The sequence below is a fragment of the Hyla sarda genome, unplaced genomic scaffold (genome assembly GCF_029499605.1).
Source record: "Hyla sarda isolate aHylSar1 unplaced genomic scaffold, aHylSar1.hap1 scaffold_1025, whole genome shotgun sequence".
Classification (NCBI taxonomy): Eukaryota; Metazoa; Chordata; class Amphibia; order Anura; family Hylidae; genus Hyla; species Hyla sarda.
In genome coordinates, this window is record NW_026607644.1 from 27,329 (window position 1) to 46,904 (window position 19,576).

The 19,576-nt window shown below is 46.2% G+C and overlaps 8 non-coding genes and 1 pseudogene across 8 annotated transcripts; all 9 read left to right on the forward strand.

Moving 5' to 3' along the window:
- Window positions 1-1,361: 1,361 nt before the first annotated feature.
- Window positions 1,362-1,521, forward strand: LOC130298818 (U2 spliceosomal RNA; annotated as a pseudogene).
- A 692-nt stretch (window positions 1,522-2,213) lies between these two features.
- Window positions 2,214-2,407, forward strand: LOC130298816 (U2 spliceosomal RNA). Its single transcript, XR_008850106.1, has one exon. It is a non-coding gene; the product is annotated as a U2 spliceosomal RNA (small nuclear RNA).
- Window positions 2,408-4,502: 2,095 nt separating this feature from the next.
- LOC130298826 (U2 spliceosomal RNA) lies at window positions 4,503-4,693 on the forward strand. Its single transcript, XR_008850113.1, has one exon. It is a non-coding gene; the product is annotated as a U2 spliceosomal RNA (small nuclear RNA).
- A 2,080-nt stretch (window positions 4,694-6,773) lies between these two features.
- LOC130298827 (U2 spliceosomal RNA) lies at window positions 6,774-6,964 on the forward strand. The gene has a single exon (XR_008850114.1). It is a non-coding gene; the product is annotated as a U2 spliceosomal RNA (small nuclear RNA).
- A 2,092-nt stretch (window positions 6,965-9,056) lies between these two features.
- Window positions 9,057-9,247, forward strand: LOC130298828 (U2 spliceosomal RNA). The gene has a single exon (XR_008850115.1). It is a non-coding gene; the product is annotated as a U2 spliceosomal RNA (small nuclear RNA).
- Window positions 9,248-11,337: 2,090 nt separating this feature from the next.
- LOC130298829 (U2 spliceosomal RNA) lies at window positions 11,338-11,528 on the forward strand. The gene has a single exon (XR_008850117.1). It is a non-coding gene; the product is annotated as a U2 spliceosomal RNA (small nuclear RNA).
- Window positions 11,529-13,630: 2,102 nt separating this feature from the next.
- On the forward strand, window positions 13,631-13,821 carry LOC130298831 (U2 spliceosomal RNA). The gene has a single exon (XR_008850119.1). It is a non-coding gene; the product is annotated as a U2 spliceosomal RNA (small nuclear RNA).
- Window positions 13,822-15,889: 2,068 nt separating this feature from the next.
- On the forward strand, window positions 15,890-16,080 carry LOC130298832 (U2 spliceosomal RNA). Its single transcript, XR_008850120.1, has one exon. It is a non-coding gene; the product is annotated as a U2 spliceosomal RNA (small nuclear RNA).
- Window positions 16,081-18,177: 2,097 nt separating this feature from the next.
- On the forward strand, window positions 18,178-18,368 carry LOC130298833 (U2 spliceosomal RNA). The gene has a single exon (XR_008850121.1). It is a non-coding gene; the product is annotated as a U2 spliceosomal RNA (small nuclear RNA).
- The last annotated feature ends 1,208 nt before the right edge of the window (window positions 18,369-19,576 follow it).

A 19,576-nucleotide genomic window follows, 5' to 3' on the forward strand; every position in this document is an offset into this window, starting at 1 on the left:
TGCTTTAGACTGTATCTAAACCTGCTCCAACATGGACTGACATTCTGGCCTACTTTCAGCCGATGCGACTTGTCTGTCGCTGAACAGTCGCTTTTTATGTATTCAGCACCTATGTATAATGTTGTAAAAATGCTCTAGAAGCTAAAGTCGCAGAAATGTCACACATATTTGGCCTGCAACTTTCTGTGCGACAAATTCAGACAGGAAAAATCAGTATAAATCCTTAGAAAATTATCCCCCAGTGTCTCCATCTGCTGGCGGTATTGAATAAGCATTGCTGCACTGATGGGGTATGCATTAGACGAAAAAAAAGAAGAAAAAGAAGAATAATACGCCCAGAAAAGAGGCGAAAAGGAGAAAAACGTAAAAAAACGTGAAAAAAAAGTAAGAGGAAGAGAAGGGAAAAGAAGGTGGAAATGGGTTTAAAAGTGATTTCGGCGGAGAAATATATATATATATATATATATATATATATATATATATATATACGCGCACACACACACATATATATAAACGTATTCTCCGTTGAGATATTGCAGCCGCTGCTGTGTCCAGGCCCAGGAGCCTTAGCACTGTGCTGTGATGTCACTCAATACCACTGACATCACTAGGTGTAAACAACATCTCTCCTTTGCTGTGTATGTGACTATGGAGCTGTTTGGTGATGTCGTCTATTATGGCCTTCATAGAAGCAACAGGAGATTGTTGCATCCATCTAGAACCCTCAGAACTACAGTGCTATGATGTCACTCACTTCCACAGGCCTTGCAGAGTGTAAACAACAACAACCCAGCTTTGTTGTGTATGTAACCATAGGGATTTGTGATGTCACCTAGAACCTTCACAGCAGCGACAGCTTTATGAGGAGCATCAGCACTGCTCTGCCTGAGCAGAACCATCACCGCCATAGGTTGTCAAATAACCCGGGTTTAACCCACACAGGTAAGTCCAATGGGGTGCAGGCATGTCCTCTATGCTTACAGCTTCCCGTGGGTGTTGGTTTGATACCGTTTGGGGACAGCCAAGGAGGCATCTGCAGGCAACAAAGGTAGGTGTGTGCTTGTGTGTGTGTTTCCTATGCAGATCCTAAGCCCAGTGTCACATGCAAGTAGGAGGAGTAAGAAGGGTTCCTGGCAAATCCGGGTTATGGATTGCATTTAAAAAGGCCCCGTGGGAGTGCAATGGGCCCCTGTCTTGCTGCTTAGCAATAATGGTATGGGTTTAGGTTCTGCTGTGTGTACTGGTGGTTGACTGCCCCCCAGCCCAGAGTGTGCATGTAAAATTGTCTGGCAGCCTCCCTGACAGCAAGCAGTGATAGTGCCCATGAAGGGGACCTTGTTGGGCCCGCCCCTTTCACGGTTATCGCTTCTCGGCCTTTTGGCTAAGATCAAGTGTAGTATCTGTTCTTATCAGTTTTCATGCTGGTGGGGATGGGTGCTGCATGGAGGATGCAGGTGTACCAGGGCTTTCCGGGGCTGGTTCTGAGGAATCAGCTCGACGGCTGCCCCGATGTGACCTGTTCCCTCCGGGTCTCGCCATGAGGCTGAGAGGGTCTAGAGCCGAGGTACTTTTGTGCCTCGGGGAGTGGTGACCCCGAGGTGCCGAAACTCACTGGGAGAATAGGCTCACTGAGTTGAAGCACGGGCACCATAATCTCTTCACCTTGTGGCACTCACCTCTTGATTCCCGGCCTTCTGGCTAGGATCAGAGAAATTTTTATAGATCCGGCCGGATGTCCGGGCAGTATATCTGCACACATTCACTTATTTATTTATTTTTTGTCTCACTGTGTCACTTTTTGCGTGTTGTGTGTTCACAGGATTTGTCAGGATGCGGTAGCCCTTCTGGGTGTCCCTCCTGGCGGTCTAGGGGAGGTGTGTGTGGCCATTAGGTTCCGCACCTCCCTGCAAACACCCCGGGTACTCCTGCTTCGCAGGGTACCTACCGTAATCGGCTCTGCGGGCAGATACCTTGGCTAACGCCAAGGGGGATGCCGGGAGCATTTGTGGTCTCCTAGTAGCTTCGGCGAAAAGGGACATCGAACCTGGAACCTCGCAGGTACCTTTTGGTCCGGAGGCGAAGGGTAAGGTTTGTTGGGGGGCCTCTCTCCTATCGGAGAAGGGCTTGCGATAGACCGCATCCTTTGTGCACGTTTTTTTAGTGTAACACGTTTGCACTTTTTCTTGCACTTTGGGTGAATCGAAAGCACGTTCCTCGGCTTTAGATAAAAAAAAAAAAAAAAAAAAAAAAAAAATCTGTTCTTATCAGTTTAATATCTGATACGTCCCCTATCTGGGGACCATATATTAAATGGATTTTTGAGAACGGGGGCCGATTTCGAAGCTTGCTTCCGTCGCCCTATGCATTGACCCGATATGGCAGTATCTTCGGGTACAGTGCACCACCCCCTTACAGGGTTAAAAAGAAAGATTCCTACTTTCATTGCTACCTGCTTGCTGGCTAGCCAGCTAGCCAGCCCTGTGGGCCTTGCTGCTGCTGCTGCTGCAGCCAAAAAACAAAAGGTGGTGCTGCTGCTGCTTCTGCTTCTGCTTGTGTCTGGCCGCTGTTGGAGCGTCCAGGCACAGGACTTCTGCTGCTGCTGACTAAATGGCCTCCTTAATTGGATCATTTGAGTAGCCAGCACACCTGTGCAGGTAGGGCATGACATGATAGGCAGCTGCCTTGATAGCGGGTGGGTGCTGAATGTTCCTAATTGACAAAATAAGATTAATGCTTATGAAGAAATATAAAATCTCATCCCTTCCCCAATATCGCGCCACACCCCTACCCCTTAATTCCCTGGTTGAACTTGATGGACATATGTCTTTTTTCGACCGTACTAACTATGTAACTATGTAACATAACATGGGGGGGGGGGGGTCTCCTGGCTGTTCACACAGGTGTGTCATTGCTGTACATTGACCATGCATTGCTTCTGTGGTATTGCAAAGGCAAAGACAAATGCTTCCAGCCATCCATTGCACTAATGGATTGGTCATCAGCTGGCTGTCTATGTCCCGCATCAATATAGACCAAAGTACAGAGGGTTAGGCTATGCTATTGTGCACCTACCTGATGCATCAGAAGGTGCGAGGCCCTTGCTAAATTCTGTGCACAGACTTTGAGATCTATGCTTTAGACTGTATCTAAACCTGCTCCAACATGGACTGACATTCTGGCCTACTTTCAGCCGATGCGACTTGTCTGTCGCTGAACAGTCGCTTTTTATGTATTCAGCACCTATGTATAATGTTGTAAAAATGCTCTAGAAGCTAAAGTCGCAGAAATGTCACACATATTTGGCCTGCAACTTTCTGTGCGACAAATTCAGACAGGAAAAATCAGTATAAATCCTTAGAAAATTATCCCCCAGTGTCTCCATCTGCTGGCGGTATTGAATAAGCATTGCTGCACTGATGGGGTATGCATTAGACGAAAAAAAAGAAGAAAAAGAAGAATAATACGCCCAGAAAAGAGGCGAAAAGGAGAAAAACGTAAAAAAACGTGAAAAAAAAGTAAGAGGAAGAGAAGGGAAAAAAAGGTGGAAATGGGTTTAAAAGTGATTTCGGCGGAGATATATATATATATATATATATATATATATATATATATATATATATATATATATACGCGCACACACACACATATATATAAACGTATTCTCCGTTGAGATATTGCAGCCGCTGCTGTGTCCAGGCCCAGGAGCCTTAGCACTGTGCTGTGATGTCACTCAATACCACTGACATCACTAGGTGTAAACAACATCTCTCCTTTGCTGTGTATGTGACTATGGAGCTGTTTGGTGATGTCGTCTATTATGGCCTTCATAGAAGCAACAGGAGATTGTTGCATCCATCTAGAACCCTCAGAACTACAGTGCTATGATGTCACTCACTTCCACAGGCCTTGCAGAGTGTAAACAACAACAACCCAGCTTTGTTGTGTATGTAACCATAGGGATTTGTGATGTCACCTAGAACCTTCACAGCAGCGACAGCTTTATGAGGAGCATCAGCACTGCTCTGCCTGAGCAGAACCATCACCGCCATAGGTTGTCAAATAACCCGGGTTTAACCCACACAGGTAAGTCCAATGGGGTGCAGGCATGTCCTCTATGCTTACAGCTTCCCGTGGGTGTTGGTTTGATACCGTTTGGGGACAGCCAAGGAGGCATCTGCAGGCAACAAAGGTAGGTGTGTGCTTGTGTGTGTGTTTCCTATGCAGATCCTAAGCCCAGTGTCACATGCAAGTAGGAGGAGTAAGAAGGGTTCCTGGCAAATCCGGGTTATGGATTGCATTTAAAAAGGCCCCGTGGGAGTGCAATGGGCCCCTGTCTTGCTGCTTAGCAATAATGGTATGGGTTTAGGTTCTGCTGTGTGTACTGGTGGTTGACTGCCCCCCAGCCCAGAGTGTGCATGGAAAATTGTCTGGCAGCCTCCCTGACAGCAAGCAGTGATAGTGCCCATGAAGGGGACCTTGTTGGGCCCGCCCCTTTCACGGTTATCGCTTCTCGGCCTTTTGGCTAAGATCAAGTGTAGTATCTGTTCTTATCAGTTTAATATCTGATACGTCCCCTATCTGGGGACCATATATTAAATGGATTTTTGAGAACGGGGGCCGATTTCGAAGCTTGCTTCCGTCGCCCTATGCATTGACCCGATATGGCAGTATCTTCGGGTACAGTGCACCACCCCCTTACAGGGTTAAAAAGAAAGATTCCTACTTTCATTGCTACCTGCTTGCTGGCTAGCCAGCTAGCCAGCCCTGTGGGCCTTGCTGCTGCTGCTGCTGCAGCCAAAAAACAAAAGGTGGTGCTGCTGCTGCTTCTGCTTCTGCTTGTGTCTGGCCGCTGTTGGAGCGTCCAGGCACAGGACTTCTGCTGCTGCTGACTAAATGGCCTCCTTAATTGGATCATTTGAGTAGCCAGCACACCTGTGCAGGTAGGGCATGACATGATAGGCAGCTGCCTTGATAGCGGGTGGGTGCTGAATGTTCCTAATTGACAAAATAAGATTAATGCTTATGAAGAAATATAAAATCTCATCCCTTCCCCAATATCGCGCCACACCCCTACCCCTTAATTCCCTGGTTGAACTTGATGGACATATGTCTTTTTTCGACCGTACTAACTATGTAACTATGTAACATAACATGGGGGGGGGGGGGGTCTCCTGGCTGTTCACACAGGTGTGTCATTGCTGTACATTGACCATGCATTGCTTCTGTGGTATTGCAAAGGCAAAGACAAATGCTTCCAGCCATCCATTGCACTAATGGATTGGTCATCAGCTGGCTGTCTATGTCCCGCATCAATATAGACCAAAGTACAGAGGGTTAGGCTATGCTATTGTGCACCTACCTGATGCATCAGAAGGTGCGAGGCCCTTGCTAAATTCTGTGCACAGACTTTGAGATCTATGCTTTAGACTGTATCTAAACCTGCTCCAACATGGACTGACATTCTGGCCTACTTTCAGCCGATGCGACTTGTCTGTTGCTGAACAGTCGCTTTTTATGTATTCAGCACCTATGTATAATGTTGTAAAAATGCTCTAGAAGCTAAAGTCGCAGAAATGTCACACATATTTGGCCTGCAACTTTCTGTGCGACAAATTCAGACAGGAAAAATCAGTATAAATCCTTAGAAAATTATCCCCCAGTGTCTCCATCTGCTGGCGGTATTGAATAAGCATTGCTGCACTGATGGGGTATGCATTAGACGAAAAAAAAGAAGAAAAAGAAGAATAATACGCCCAGAAAAGAGGCGAAAAGGAGAAAAACGTAAAAAAACGTGAAAAAAAAGTAAGAGGAAGAGAAGGGAAAAAAAGGTGGAAATGGGTTTAAAAGTGATTTCGGCGGAGATATATATATATATATATATATATATATATATATATATACGCGCACACACACACATATATATAAACGTATTCTCCGTTGAGATATTGCAGCCGCTGCTGTGTCCAGGCCCAGGAGCCTTAGCACTGTGCTGTGATGTCACTCAATACCACTGACATCACTAGGTGTAAACAACATCTCTCCTTTGCTGTGTATGTGACTATGGAGCTGTTTGGTGATGTCGTCTATTATGGCCTTCATAGAAGCAACAGGAGATTGTTGCATCCATCTAGAACCCTCAGAACTACAGTGCTATGATGTCACTCACTTCCACAGGCCTTGCAGAGTGTAAACAACAACAACCCAGCTTTGTTGTGTATGTAACCATAGGGATTTGTGATGTCACCTAGAACCTTCACAGCAGCGACAGCTTTATGAGGAGCATCAGCACTGCTCTGCCTGAGCAGAACCATCACCGCCATAGGTTGTCAAATAACCCGGGTTTAACCCACACAGGTAAGTCCAATGGGGTGCAGGCATGTCCTCTATGCTTACAGCTTCCCGTGGGTGTTGGTTTGATACCGTTTGGGGACAGCCAAGGAGGCATCTGCAGGCAACAAAGGTAGGTGTGTGCTTGTGTGTGTGTTTCCTATGCAGATCCTAAGCCCAGTGTCACATGCAAGTAGGAGGAGTAAGAAGGGTTCCTGGCAAATCCGGGTTATGGATTGCATTTAAAAAGGCCCCGTGGGAGTGCAATGGGCCCCTGTCTTGCTGCTTAGCAATAATGGTATGGGTTTAGGTTCTGCTGTGTGTACTGGTGGTTGACTGCCCCCCAGCCCAGAGTGTGCATGGAAAATTGTCTGGCAGCCTCCCTGACAGCAAGCAGTGATAGTGCCCATGAAGGGGACCTTGTTGGGCCCGCCCCTTTCACGGTTATCGCTTCTCGGCCTTTTGGCTAAGATCAAGTGTAGTATCTGTTCTTATCAGTTTAATATCTGATACGTCCCCTATCTGGGGACCATATATTAAATGGATTTTTGAGAACGGGGGCCGATTTCGAAGCTTGCTTCCGTCGCCCTATGCATTGACCCGATATGGCAGTATCTTCGGGTACAGTGCACCACCCCCTTACAGGGTTAAAAAGAAAGATTCCTACTTTCATTGCTACCTGCTTGCTGGCTAGCCAGCTAGCCAGCCCTGTGGGCCTTGCTGCTGCTGCTGCTGCTGCAGCCAAAAAACAAAAGGTGGTGCTGCTGCTGCTTCTGCTTCTGCTTGTGTCTGGCCGCTGTTGGAGCGTCCAGGCACAGGACTTCTGCTGCTGCTGACTAAATGGCCTCCTTAATTGGATCATTTGAGTAGCCAGCACACCTGTGCAGGTAGGGCATGACATGATAGGCAGCTGCCTTGATAGCGGGTGGGTGCTGAATGTTCCTAATTGACAAAATAAGATTAATGCTTATGAAGAAATATAAAATCTCATCCCTTCCCCAATATCGCGCCACACCCCTACCCCTTAATTCCCTGGTTGAACTTGATGGACATATGTCTTTTTTCGACCGTACTAACTATGTAACTATGTAACATAACATGGGGGGGGGGGTCTCCTGGCTGTTCACACAGGTGTGTCATTGCTGTACATTGACCATGCATTGCTTCTGTGGTATTGCAAAGGCAAAGACAAATGCTTCCAGCCATCCATTGCACTAATGGATTGGTCATCAGCTGGCTGTCTATGTCCCGCATCAATATAGACCAAAGTACAGAGGGTTAGGCTATGCTATTGTGCACCTACCTGATGCATCAGAAGGTGCGAGGCCCTTGCTAAATTCTGTGCACAGACTTTGAGATCTATGCTTTAGACTGTATCTAAACCTGCTCCAACATGGACTGACATTCTGGCCTACTTTCAGCCGATGCGACTTGTCTGTCGCTGAACAGTCGCTTTTTATGTATTCAGCACCTATGTATAATGTTGTAAAAATGCTCTAGAAGCTAAAGTCGCAGAAATGTCACACATATTTGGCCTGCAACTTTCTGTGCGACAAATTCAGACAGGAAAAATCAGTATAAATCCTTAGAAAATTATCCCCCAGTGTCTCCATCTGCTGGCGGTATTGAATAAGCATTGCTGCACTGATGGGGTATGCATTAGACGAAAAAAAAGAAGAAAAAGAAGAATAATACGCCCAGAAAAGAGGCGAAAAGGAGAAAAACGTAAAAAAACGTGAAAAAAAAGTAAGAGGAAGAGAAGGGAAAAAAAGGTGGAAATGGGTTTAAAAGTGATTTCGGCGGAGAAATATATATATATATATATATATATATATATATATATATATATATATATACGCGCACACACACACATATATATAAACGTATTCTCCGTTGAGATATTGCAGCCGCTGCTGTGTCCAGGCCCAGGAGCCTTAGCACTGTGCTGTGATGTCACTCAATACCACTGACATCACTAGGTGTAAACAACATCTCTCCTTTGCTGTGTATGTGACTATGGAGCTGTTTGGTGATGTCGTCTATTATGGCCTTCATAGAAGCAACAGGAGATTGTTGCATCCATCTAGAACCCTCAGAACTACAGTGCTATGATGTCACTCACTTCCACAGGCCTTGCAGAGTGTAAACAACAACAACCCAGCTTTGTTGTGTATGTAACCATAGGGATTTGTGATGTCACCTAGAACCTTCACAGCAGCGACAGCTTTATGAGGAGCATCAGCACTGCTCTGCCTGAGCAGAACCATCACCGCCATAGGTTGTCAAATAACCCGGGTTTAACCCACACAGGTAAGTCCAATGGGGTGCAGGCATGTCCTCTATGCTTACAGCTTCCCGTGGGTGTTGGTTTGATACCGTTTGGGGACAGCCAAGGAGGCATCTGCAGGCAACAAAGGTAGGTGTGTGCTTGTGTGTGTGTTTCCTATGCAGATCCTAAGCCCAGTGTCACATGCAAGTAGGAGGAGTAAGAAGGGTTCCTGGCAAATCCGGGTTATGGATTGCATTTAAAAAGGCCCCGTGGGAGTGCAATGGGCCCCTGTCTTGCTGCTTAGCAATAATGGTATGGGTTTAGGTTCTGCTGTGTGTACTGGTGGTTGACTGCCCCCCAGCCCAGAGTGTGCATGGAAAATTGTCTGGCAGCCTCCCTGACAGCAAGCAGTGATAGTGCCCATGAAGGGGACCTTGTTGGGCCCGCCCCTTTCACGGTTATCGCTTCTCGGCCTTTTGGCTAAGATCAAGTGTAGTATCTGTTCTTATCAGTTTAATATCTGATACGTCCCCTATCTGGGGACCATATATTAAATGGATTTTTGAGAACGGGGGCCGATTTCGAAGCTTGCTTCCGTCGCCCTATGCATTGACCCGATATGGCAGTATCTTCGGGTACAGTGCACCACCCCCTTACAGGGTTAAAAAGAAAGATTCCTACTTTCATTGCTACCTGCTTGCTGGCTAGCCAGCTAGCCAGCCCTGTGGGCCTTGCTGCTGCTGCTGCTGCAGCCAAAAAACAAAAGGTGGTGCTGCTGCTGCTTCTGCTTCTGCTTGTGTCTGGCCGCTGTTGGAGCGTCCAGGCACAGGACTTCTGCTGCTGCTGACTAAATGGCCTCCTTAATTGGATCATTTGAGTAGCCAGCACACCTGTGCAGGTAGGGCATGACATGATAGGCAGCTGCCTTGATAGCGGGTGGGTGCTGAATGTTCCTAATTGACAAAATAAGATTAATGCTTATGAAGAAATATAAAATCTCATCCCTTCCCCAATATCGCGCCACACCCCTACCCCTTAATTCCCTGGTTGAACTTGATGGACATATGTCTTTTTTCGACCGTACTAACTATGTAACTATGTAACATAACATGGGGGGGGGGGGGGTCTCCTGGCTGTTCACACAGGTGTGTCATTGCTGTACATTGACCATGCATTGCTTCTGTGGTATTGCAAAGGCAAAGACAAATGCTTCCAGCCATCCATTGCACTAATGGATTGGTCATCAGCTGGCTGTCTATGTCCCGCATCAATATAGACCAAAGTACAGAGGGTTAGGCTATGCTATTGTGCACCTACCTGATGCATCAGAAGGTGCGAGGCCCTTGCTAAATTCTGTGCACAGACTTTGAGATCTATGCTTTAGACTGTATCTAAACCTGCTCCAACATGGACTGACATTCTGGCCTACTTTCAGCCGATGCGACTTGTCTGTCGCTGAACAGTCGCTTTTTATGTATTCAGCACCTATGTATAATGTTGTAAAAATGCTCTAGAAGCTAAAGTCGCAGAAATGTCACACATATTTGGCCTGCAACTTTCTGTGCGACAAATTCAGACAGGAAAAATCAGTATAAATCCTTAGAAAATTATCCCCCAGTGTCTCCATCTGCTGGCGGTATTGAATAAGCATTGCTGCACTGATGGGGTATGCATTAGACGAAAAAAAAGAAGAAAAAGAAGAATAATACGCCCAGAAAAGAGGCGAAAAGGAGAAAAACGTAAAAAAACGTGAAAAAAAAGTAAGAGGAAGAGAAGGGAAAAAAAGGTGGAAATGGGTTTAAAAGTGATTTCGGCGGAGAAATATATATATATATATATATATATATATATATATATATATATATATACGCGCACACACGCACATATATATAAACGTATTCTCCGTTGAGATATTGCAGCCGCTGCTGTGTCCAGGCCCAGGAGCCTTAGCACTGTGCTGTGATGTCACTCAATACCACTGACATCACTAGGTGTAAACAACATCTCTCCTTTGCTGTGTATGTGACTATGGAGCTGTTTGGTGATGTCGTCTATTATGGCCTTCATAGAAGCAACAGGAGATTGTTGCATCCATCTAGAACCCTCAGAACTACAGTGCTATGATGTCACTCACTTCCACAGGCCTTGCAGAGTGTAAACAACAACAACCCAGCTTTGTTGTGTATGTAACCATAGGGATTTGTGATGTCACCTAGAACCTTCACAGCAGCGACAGCTTTATGAGGAGCATCAGCACTGCTCTGCCTGAGCAGAACCATCACCGCCATAGGTTGTCAAATAACCCGGGTTTAACCCACACAGGTAAGTCCAATGGGGTGCAGGCATGTCCTCTATGCTTACAGCTTCCCGTGGGTGTTGGTTTGATACCGTTTGGGGACAGCCAAGGAGGCATCTGCAGGCAACAAAGGTAGGTGTGTGCTTGTGTGTGTGTTTCCTATGCAGATCCTAAGCCCAGTGTCACATGCAAGTAGGAGGAGTAAGAAGGGTTCCTGGCAAATCCGGGTTATGGATTGCATTTAAAAAGGCCCCGTGGGAGTGCAATGGGCCCCTGTCTTGCTGCTTAGCAATAATGGTATGGGTTTAGGTTCTGCTGTGTGTACTGGTGGTTGACTGCCCCCCAGCCCAGAGTGTGCATGGAAAATTGTCTGGCAGCCTCCCTGACAGCAAGCAGTGATAGTGCCCATGAAGGGGACCTTGTTGGGCCCGCCCCTTTCACGGTTATCGCTTCTCGGCCTTTTGGCTAAGATCAAGTGTAGTATCTGTTCTTATCAGTTTAATATCTGATACGTCCCCTATCTGGGGACCATATATTAAATGGATTTTTGAGAACGGGGGCCGATTTCGAAGCTTGCTTCCGTCGCCCTATGCATTGACCCGATATGGCAGTATCTTCGGGTACAGTGCACCACCCCCTTACAGGGTTAAAAAGAAAGATTCCTACTTTCATTGCTACCTGCTTGCTGGCTAGCCAGCTAGCCAGCCCTGTGGGCCTTGCTGCTGCTGCTGCTGCAGCCAAAAAACAAAAGGTGGTGCTGCTGCTGCTTCTGCTTCTGCTTGTGTCTGGCCGCTGTTGGAGCGTCCAGGCACAGGACTTCTGCTGCTGCTGACTAAATGGCCTCCTTAATTGGATCATTTGAGTAGCCAGCACACCTGTGCAGGTAGGGCATGACATGATAGGCAGCTGCCTTGATAGCGGGTGGGTGCTGAATGTTCCTAATTGACAAAATAAGATTAATGCTTATGAAGAAATATAAAATCTCATCCCTTCCCCAATATCGCGCCACACCCCTACCCCTTAATTCCCTGGTTGAACTTGATGGACATATGTCTTTTTTCGACCGTACTAACTATGTAACTATGTAACATAACATGGGGGGGGGGGGGTCTCCTGGCTGTTCACACAGGTGTGTCATTGCTGTACATTGACCATGCATTGCTTCTGTGGTATTGCAAAGGCAAAGACAAATGCTTCCAGCCATCCATTGCACTAATGGATTGGTCATCAGCTGGCTGTCTATGTCCCGCATCAATATAGACCAAAGTACAGAGGGTTAGGCTATGCTATTGTGCACCTACCTGATGCATCAGAAGGTGCGAGGCCCTTGCTAAATTCTGTGCACAGACTTTGAGATCTATGCTTTAGACTGTATCTAAACCTGCTCCAACATGGACTGACATTCTGGCCTACTTTCAGCCGATGCGACTTGTCTGTCGCTGAACAGTCGCTTTTTATGTATTCAGCACCTATGTATAATGTTGTAAAAATGCTCTAGAAGCTAAAGTCGCAGAAATGTCACACATATTTGGCCTGCAACTTTCTGTGCGACAAATTCAGACAGGAAAAATCAGTATAAATCCTTAGAAAATTATCCCCCAGTGTCTCCATCTGCTGGCGGTATTGAATAAGCATTGCTGCACTGATGGGGTATGCATTAGACGAAAAAAAAGAAGAAAAAGAAGAATAATACGCCCAGAAAAGAGGCGAAAAGGAGAAAAACGTAAAAAAACGTGAAAAAAAAGTAAGAGGAAGAGAAGGGAAAAAAAGGTGGAAATGGGTTTAAAAGTGATTTCGGCGGAGAATATATATATATATATATATATATATATATATATATATACGCGCACACACACACATATATATAAACGTATTCTCCGTTGAGATATTGCAGCCGCTGCTGTGTCCAGGCCCAGGAGCCTTAGCACTGTGCTGTGATGTCACTCAATACCACTGACATCACTAGGTGTAAACAACATCTCTCCTTTGCTGTGTATGTGACTATGGAGCTGTTTGGTGATGTCGTCTATTATGGCCTTCATAGAAGCAACAGGAGATTGTTGCATCCATCTAGAACCCTCAGAACTACAGTGCTATGATGTCACTCACTTCCACAGGCCTTGCAGAGTGTAAACAACAACAACCCAGCTTTGTTGTGTATGTAACCATAGGGATTTGTGATGTCACCTAGAACCTTCACAGCAGCGACAGCTTTATGAGGAGCATCAGACAGCTTTATGAGGAGCATCAGCACTGCTCTGCCTGAGCAGAACCATCACCGCCATAGGTTGTCAAATAACCCGGGTTTAACCCACACAGGTAAGTCCAATGGGGTGCAGGCATGTCCTCTATGCTTACAGCTTCCCGTGGGTGTTGGTTTGATACCGTTTGGGGACAGCCAAGGAGGCATCTGCAGGCAACAAAGGTAGGTGTGTGCTTGTGTGTGTGTTTCCTATGCAGATCCTAAGCCCAGTGTCACATGCAAGTAGGAGGAGTAAGAAGGGTTCCTGGCAAATCCGGGTTATGGATTGCATTTAAAAAGGCCCCGTGGGAGTGCAATGGGCCCCTGTCTTGCTGCTTAGCAATAATGGTATGGGTTTAGGTTCTGCTGTGTGTACTGGTGGTTGACTGCCCCCCAGCCCAGAGTGTGCATGGAAAATTGTCTGGCAGCCTCCCTGACAGCAAGCAGTGATAGTGCCCATGAAGGGGACCTTGTTGGGCCCGCCCCTTTCACGGTTATCGCTTCTCGGCCTTTTGGCTAAGATCAAGTGTAGTATCTGTTCTTATCAGTTTAATATCTGATACGTCCCCTATCTGGGGACCATATATTAAATGGATTTTTGAGAACGGGGGCCGATTTCGAAGCTTGCTTCCGTCGCCCTATGCATTGACCCGATATGGCAGTATCTTCGGGTACAGTGCACCACCCCCTTACAGGGTTAAAAAGAAAGATTCCTACTTTCATTGCTACCTGCTTGCTGGCTAGCCAGCTAGCCAGCCCTGTGGGCCTTGCTGCTGCTGCTGCTGCAGCCAAAAAACAAAAGGTGGTGCTGCTGCTGCTTCTGCTTCTGCTTGTGTCTGGCCGCTGTTGGAGCGTCCAGGCACAGGACTTCTGCTGCTGCTGACTAAATGGCCTCCTTAATTGGATCATTTGAGTAGCCAGCACACCTGTGCAGGTAGGGCATGACATGATAGGCAGCTGCCTTGATAGCGGGTGGGTGCTGAATGTTCCTAATTGACAAAATAAGATTAATGCTTATGAAGAAATATAAAATCTCATCCCTTCCCCAATATCGCGCCACACCCCTACCCCTTAATTCCCTGGTTGAACTTGATGGACATATGTCTTTTTTCGACCGTACTAACTATGTAACTATGTAACATAACATGGGGGGGGGGGGTCTCCTGGCTGTTCACACAGGTGTGTCATTGCTGTACATTGACCATGCATTGCTTCTGTGGTATTGCAAAGGCAAAGACAAATGCTTCCAGCCATCCATTGCACTAATGGATTGGTCATCAGCTGGCTGTCTATGTCCCGCATCAATATAGACCAAAGTACAGAGGGTTAGGCTATGCTATTGTGCACCTACCTGATGCATCAGAAGGTGCGAGGCCCTTGCTAAATTCTGTGCACAGACTTTGAGATCTATGCTTTAGACTGTATCTAAACCTGCTCCAACATGGACTGACATTCTGGCCTACTTTCAGCCGATGCGACTTGTCTGTCGCTGAACAGTCGCTTTTTATGTATTCAGCACCTATGTATAATGTTGTAAAAATGCTCTAGAAGCTAAAGTCGCAGAAATGTCACACATATTTGGCCTGCAACTTTCTGTGCGACAAATTCAGACAGGAAAAATCAGTATAAATCCTTAGAAAATTATCCCCCAGTGTCTCCATCTGCTGGCGGTATTGAATAAGCATTGCTGCACTGATGGGGTATGCATTAGACGAAAAAAAAGAAGAAAAAGAAGAATAATACGCCCAGAAAAGAGGCGAAAAGGAGAAAAACGTAAAAAAACGTGAAAAAAAAGTAAGAGGAAGAGAAGGGAAAAAAAGGTGGAAATGGGTTTAAAAGTGATTTCGGCGGAGAAATATATATATATATATATATATATATACGCGCACACACACACATATATATAAACGTATTCTCCGTTGAGATATTGCAGCCGCTGCTGTGTCCAGGCCCAGGAGCCTTAGCACTGTGCTGTGATGTCACTCAATACCACTGACATCACTAGGTGTAAACAACATCTCTCCTTTGCTGTGTATGTGACTATGGAGCTGTTTGGTGATGTCGTCTATTATGGCCTTCATAGAAGCAACAGGAGATTGTTGCATCCATCTAGAACCCTCAGAACTACAGTGCTATGATGTCACTCACTTCCACAGGCCTTGCAGAGTGTAAACAACAACAACCCAGCTTTGTTGTGTATGTAACCATAGGGATTTGTGATGTCACCTAGAACCTTCACAGCAGCGACAGCTTTATGAGGAGCATCAGCACTGCTCTGCCTGAGCAGAACCATCACCGCCATAGGTTGTCAAATAACCCGGGTTTAACCCACACAGGTAAGTCCAATGGGGTGCAGGCATGTCCTCTATGCTTACAGCTTCCCGTGGGTGTTGGTTTGATACCGTTTGGGGACAGCCAAGGAGGCATCTGCAGGCAACAAAGGTAGGTGTGTGCTTGTGTGTGTGTTTCCTATGCAGATCCTAAGCCCAGTGTCACATGCAAGTAGGAGGAGTAAGAAGGGTTCCTGGCAAATCCGGGTTATGGATTGCATTTAAAAAGGCCCCGTGGGAGTGCAATGGGCCCCTGTCTTGCTGCTTAGCAATAATGGTATGGGTTTAGGTTCTGCTGTGTGTACTGGTGGTTGACTGCCCCCCAGCCCAGAGTGTGCATGGAAAATTGTCTGGCAGCCTCTCTGACAGCAAGCAGTGATAGTGCCCATGAAGGGGACCTTGTTGGGCCCGCCCCTTTCACGGTTATCGCTTCTCGGCCTTTTGGCTAAGATCAAGTGTAGTATCTGTTCTTATCAGTTTAATATCTGATACGTCCCCTATCTGGGGACCATATATTAAATGGATTTTTGAGAACGGGGGCCGATTTCGAAGCTTGCTTCCGTCGCCCTATGCATTGACCCGATATGGCAGTATCTTCGGGTACAGTGCACCACCCCCTTACAGGGTTAAAAAGAAAGATTCCTACTTTCATTGCTACCTGCTTGCTGGCTAGCCAGCTAGCCAGCCCTGTGGGCCTTGCTGCTGCTGCTGCTGCAGCCAAAAAACAAAAGGTGGTGCTGCTGCTGCTTCTGCTTCTGCTTGTGTCTGGCCGCTGTTGGAGCGTCCAGGCACAGGACTTCTGCTGCTGCTGACTAAATGGCCTCCTTAATTGGATCATTTGAGTAGCCAGCACACCTGTGCAGGTAGGGCATGACATGATAGGCAGCTGCCTTGATAGCGGGTGGGTGCTGAATGTTCCTAATTGACAAAATAAGATTAATGCTTATGAAGAAATATAAAATCTCATCCCTTCCCCAATATCGCGCCACACCCCTACCCCTTAATTCCCTGGTTGAACTTGATGGACATATGTCTTTTTTCGACCGTACTAACTATGTAACTATGTAACATAACATGGGGGGGGGGGGGTCTCCTGGCTGTTCACACAGGTGTGTCATTGCTGTACATTGACCATGCATTGCTTCTGTGGTATTGCAAAGGCAAAGACAAATGCTTCCAGCCATCCATTGCACTAATGGATTGGTCATCAGCTGGCTGTCTATGTCCCGCATCAATATAGACCAAAGTACAGAGGGTTAGGCTATGCTATTGTGCACCTACCTGATGCATCAGAAGGTGCGAGGCCCTTGCTAAATTCTGTGCACAGACTTTGAGATCTATGCTTTAGACTGTATCTAAACCTGCTCCAACATGGACTGACATTCTGGCCTACTTTCAGCCGATGCGACTTGTCTGTCGCTGAACAGTCGCTTTTTATGTATTCAGCACCTATGTATAATGTTGTAAAAATGCTCTAGAAGCTAAAGTCGCAGAAATGTCACACATATTTGGCCTGCAACTTTCTGTGCGACAAATTCAGACAGGAAAAATCAGTATAAATCCTTAGAAAATTATCCCCCAGTGTCTCCATCTGCTGGCGGTATTGAATAAGCATTGCTGCACTGATGGGGTATGCATTAGACGAAAAAAAAGAAGAAAAAGAAGAATAATACGCCCAGAAAAGAGGCGAAAAGGAGAAAAACGTAAAAAAACGTGAAAAAAAAGTAAGAGGAAGAGAAGGGAAAAAAAGGTGGAAATGGGTTTAAAAGTGATTTCGGCGGAGAAATATATATATATATATATATATATATATATATATATATATATATATATATATATACGCGCACACACACACATATATATAAACGTATTCTCCGTTGAGATATTGCAGCCGCTGCTGTGTCCAGGCCCAGGAGCCTTAGCACTGTGCTGTGATGTCACTCAATACCACTGACATCACTAGGTGTAAACAACATCTCTCCTTTGCTGTGTATGTGACTATGGAGCTGTTTGGTGATGTCGTCTATTATGGCCTTCATAGAAGCAACAGGAGATTGTTGCATCCATCTAGAACCCTCAGAACTACAGTGCTATGATGTCACTCACTTCCACAGGCCTTGCAGAGTGTAAACAACAACAACCCAGCTTTGTTGTGTATGTAACCATAGGGATTTGTGATGTCACCTAGAACCTTCACAGCAGCGACAGCTTTATGAGGAGCATCAGCACTGCTCTGCCTGAGCAGAACCATCACCGCCATAGGTTGTCAAATAACCCGGGTTTAACCCACACAGGTAAGTCCAATGGGGTGCAGGCATGTCCTCTATGCTTACAGCTTCCCGTGGGTGTTGGTTTGATACCGTTTGGGGACAGCCAAGGAGGCATCTGCAGGCAACAAAGGTAGGTGTGTGCTTGTGTGTGTGTTTCCTATGCAGATCCTAAGCCCAGTGTCACATGCAAGTAGGAGGAGTAAGAAGGGTTCCTGGCAAATCCGGGTTATGGATTGCATTTAAAAAGGCCCCGTGGGAGTGCAATGGGCCCCTGTCTTGCTGCTTAGCAATAATGGTATGGGTTTAGGTTCTGCTGTGTGTACTGGTGGTTGACTGCCCCCCAGCCCAGAGTGTGCATGGAAAATTGTCTGGCAGCCTCCCTGACAGCAAGCAGTGATAGTGCCCATGAAGGGGACCTTGTTGGGCCCGCCCCTTTCACGGTTATCGCTTCTCGGCCTTTTGGCTAAGATCAAGTGTAGTATCTGTTCTTATCAGTTTAATATCTGATACGTCCCCTATCTGGGGACCATATATTAAATGGATTTTTGAGAACGGGGGCCGATTTCGAAGCTTGCTTCCGTCGCCCTATGCATTGACCCGATATGGCAGTATCTTCGGGTACAGTGCACCACCCCCTTACAGGGTTAAAAAGAAAGATTCCTACTTTCATTGCTACCTGCTTGCTGGCTAGCCAGCTAGCCAGCCCTGTGGGCCTTGCTGCTGCTGCTGCTGCAGCCAAAAAACAAAAGGTGGTGCTGCTGCTGCTTCTGCTTCTGCTTGTGTCTGGCCGCTGTTGGAGCGTCCAGGCACAGGACTTCTGCTGCTGCTGACTAAATGGCCTCCTTAATTGGATCATTTGAGTAGCCAGCACACCTGTGCAGGTAGGGCATGACATGATAGGCAGCTGCCTTGATAGCGGGTGGGTGCTGAATGTTCCTAATTGACAAAATAAGATTAATGCTTATGAAGAAATATAAAATCTCATCCCTTCCCCAATATCGCGCCACACCCCTACCCCTTAATTCCCTGGTTGAACTTGATGGACATATGTCTTTTTTCGACCGTACTAACTATGTAACTATGTAACATAACATGGGGGGGGGGGGGTCTCCTGGCTGTTCACACAGGTGTGTCATTGCTGTACATTGACCATGCATTGCTTCTGTGGTATTGCAAAGGCAAAGACAAATGCTTCCAGCCATCCATTGCACTAATGGATTGGTCATCAGCTGGCTGTCTATGTCCCGCATCAATATAGACCAAAGTACAGAGGGTTAGGCTATGCTATTGTGCACCTACCTGATGCATCAGAAGGTGCGAGGCCCTTGCTAAATTCTGTGCACAGACTTTGAGATCTATGCTTTAGACTGTATCTAAACCTGCTCCAACATGGACTGACATTCTGGCCTACTTTCAGCCGATGCGACTTGTCTGTCGCTGAACAGTCGCTTTTTATGTATTCAGCACCTATGTATAATGTTGTAAAAATGCTCTAGAAGCTAAAGTCGCAGAAATGTCACACATATTTGGCCTGCAACTTTCTGTGCGACAAATTCAGACAGGAAAAATCAGTATAAATCCTTAGAAAATTATCCCCCAGTGTCTCCATCTGCTGGCGGTATTGAATAAGCATTGCTGCACTGATGGGGTATGCATTAGACGAAAAAAAAGAAGAAAAAGAAGAATAATACGCCCAGAAAAGAGGCGAAAAGGAGAAAAACGTAAAAAAACGTGAAAAAAAAGTAAGAGGAAGAGAAGGGAAAAAAAGGTGGAAATGGGTTTAAAAGTGATTTCGGCGGAGAAATATATATATATATATATATATATATATACGCGCACACA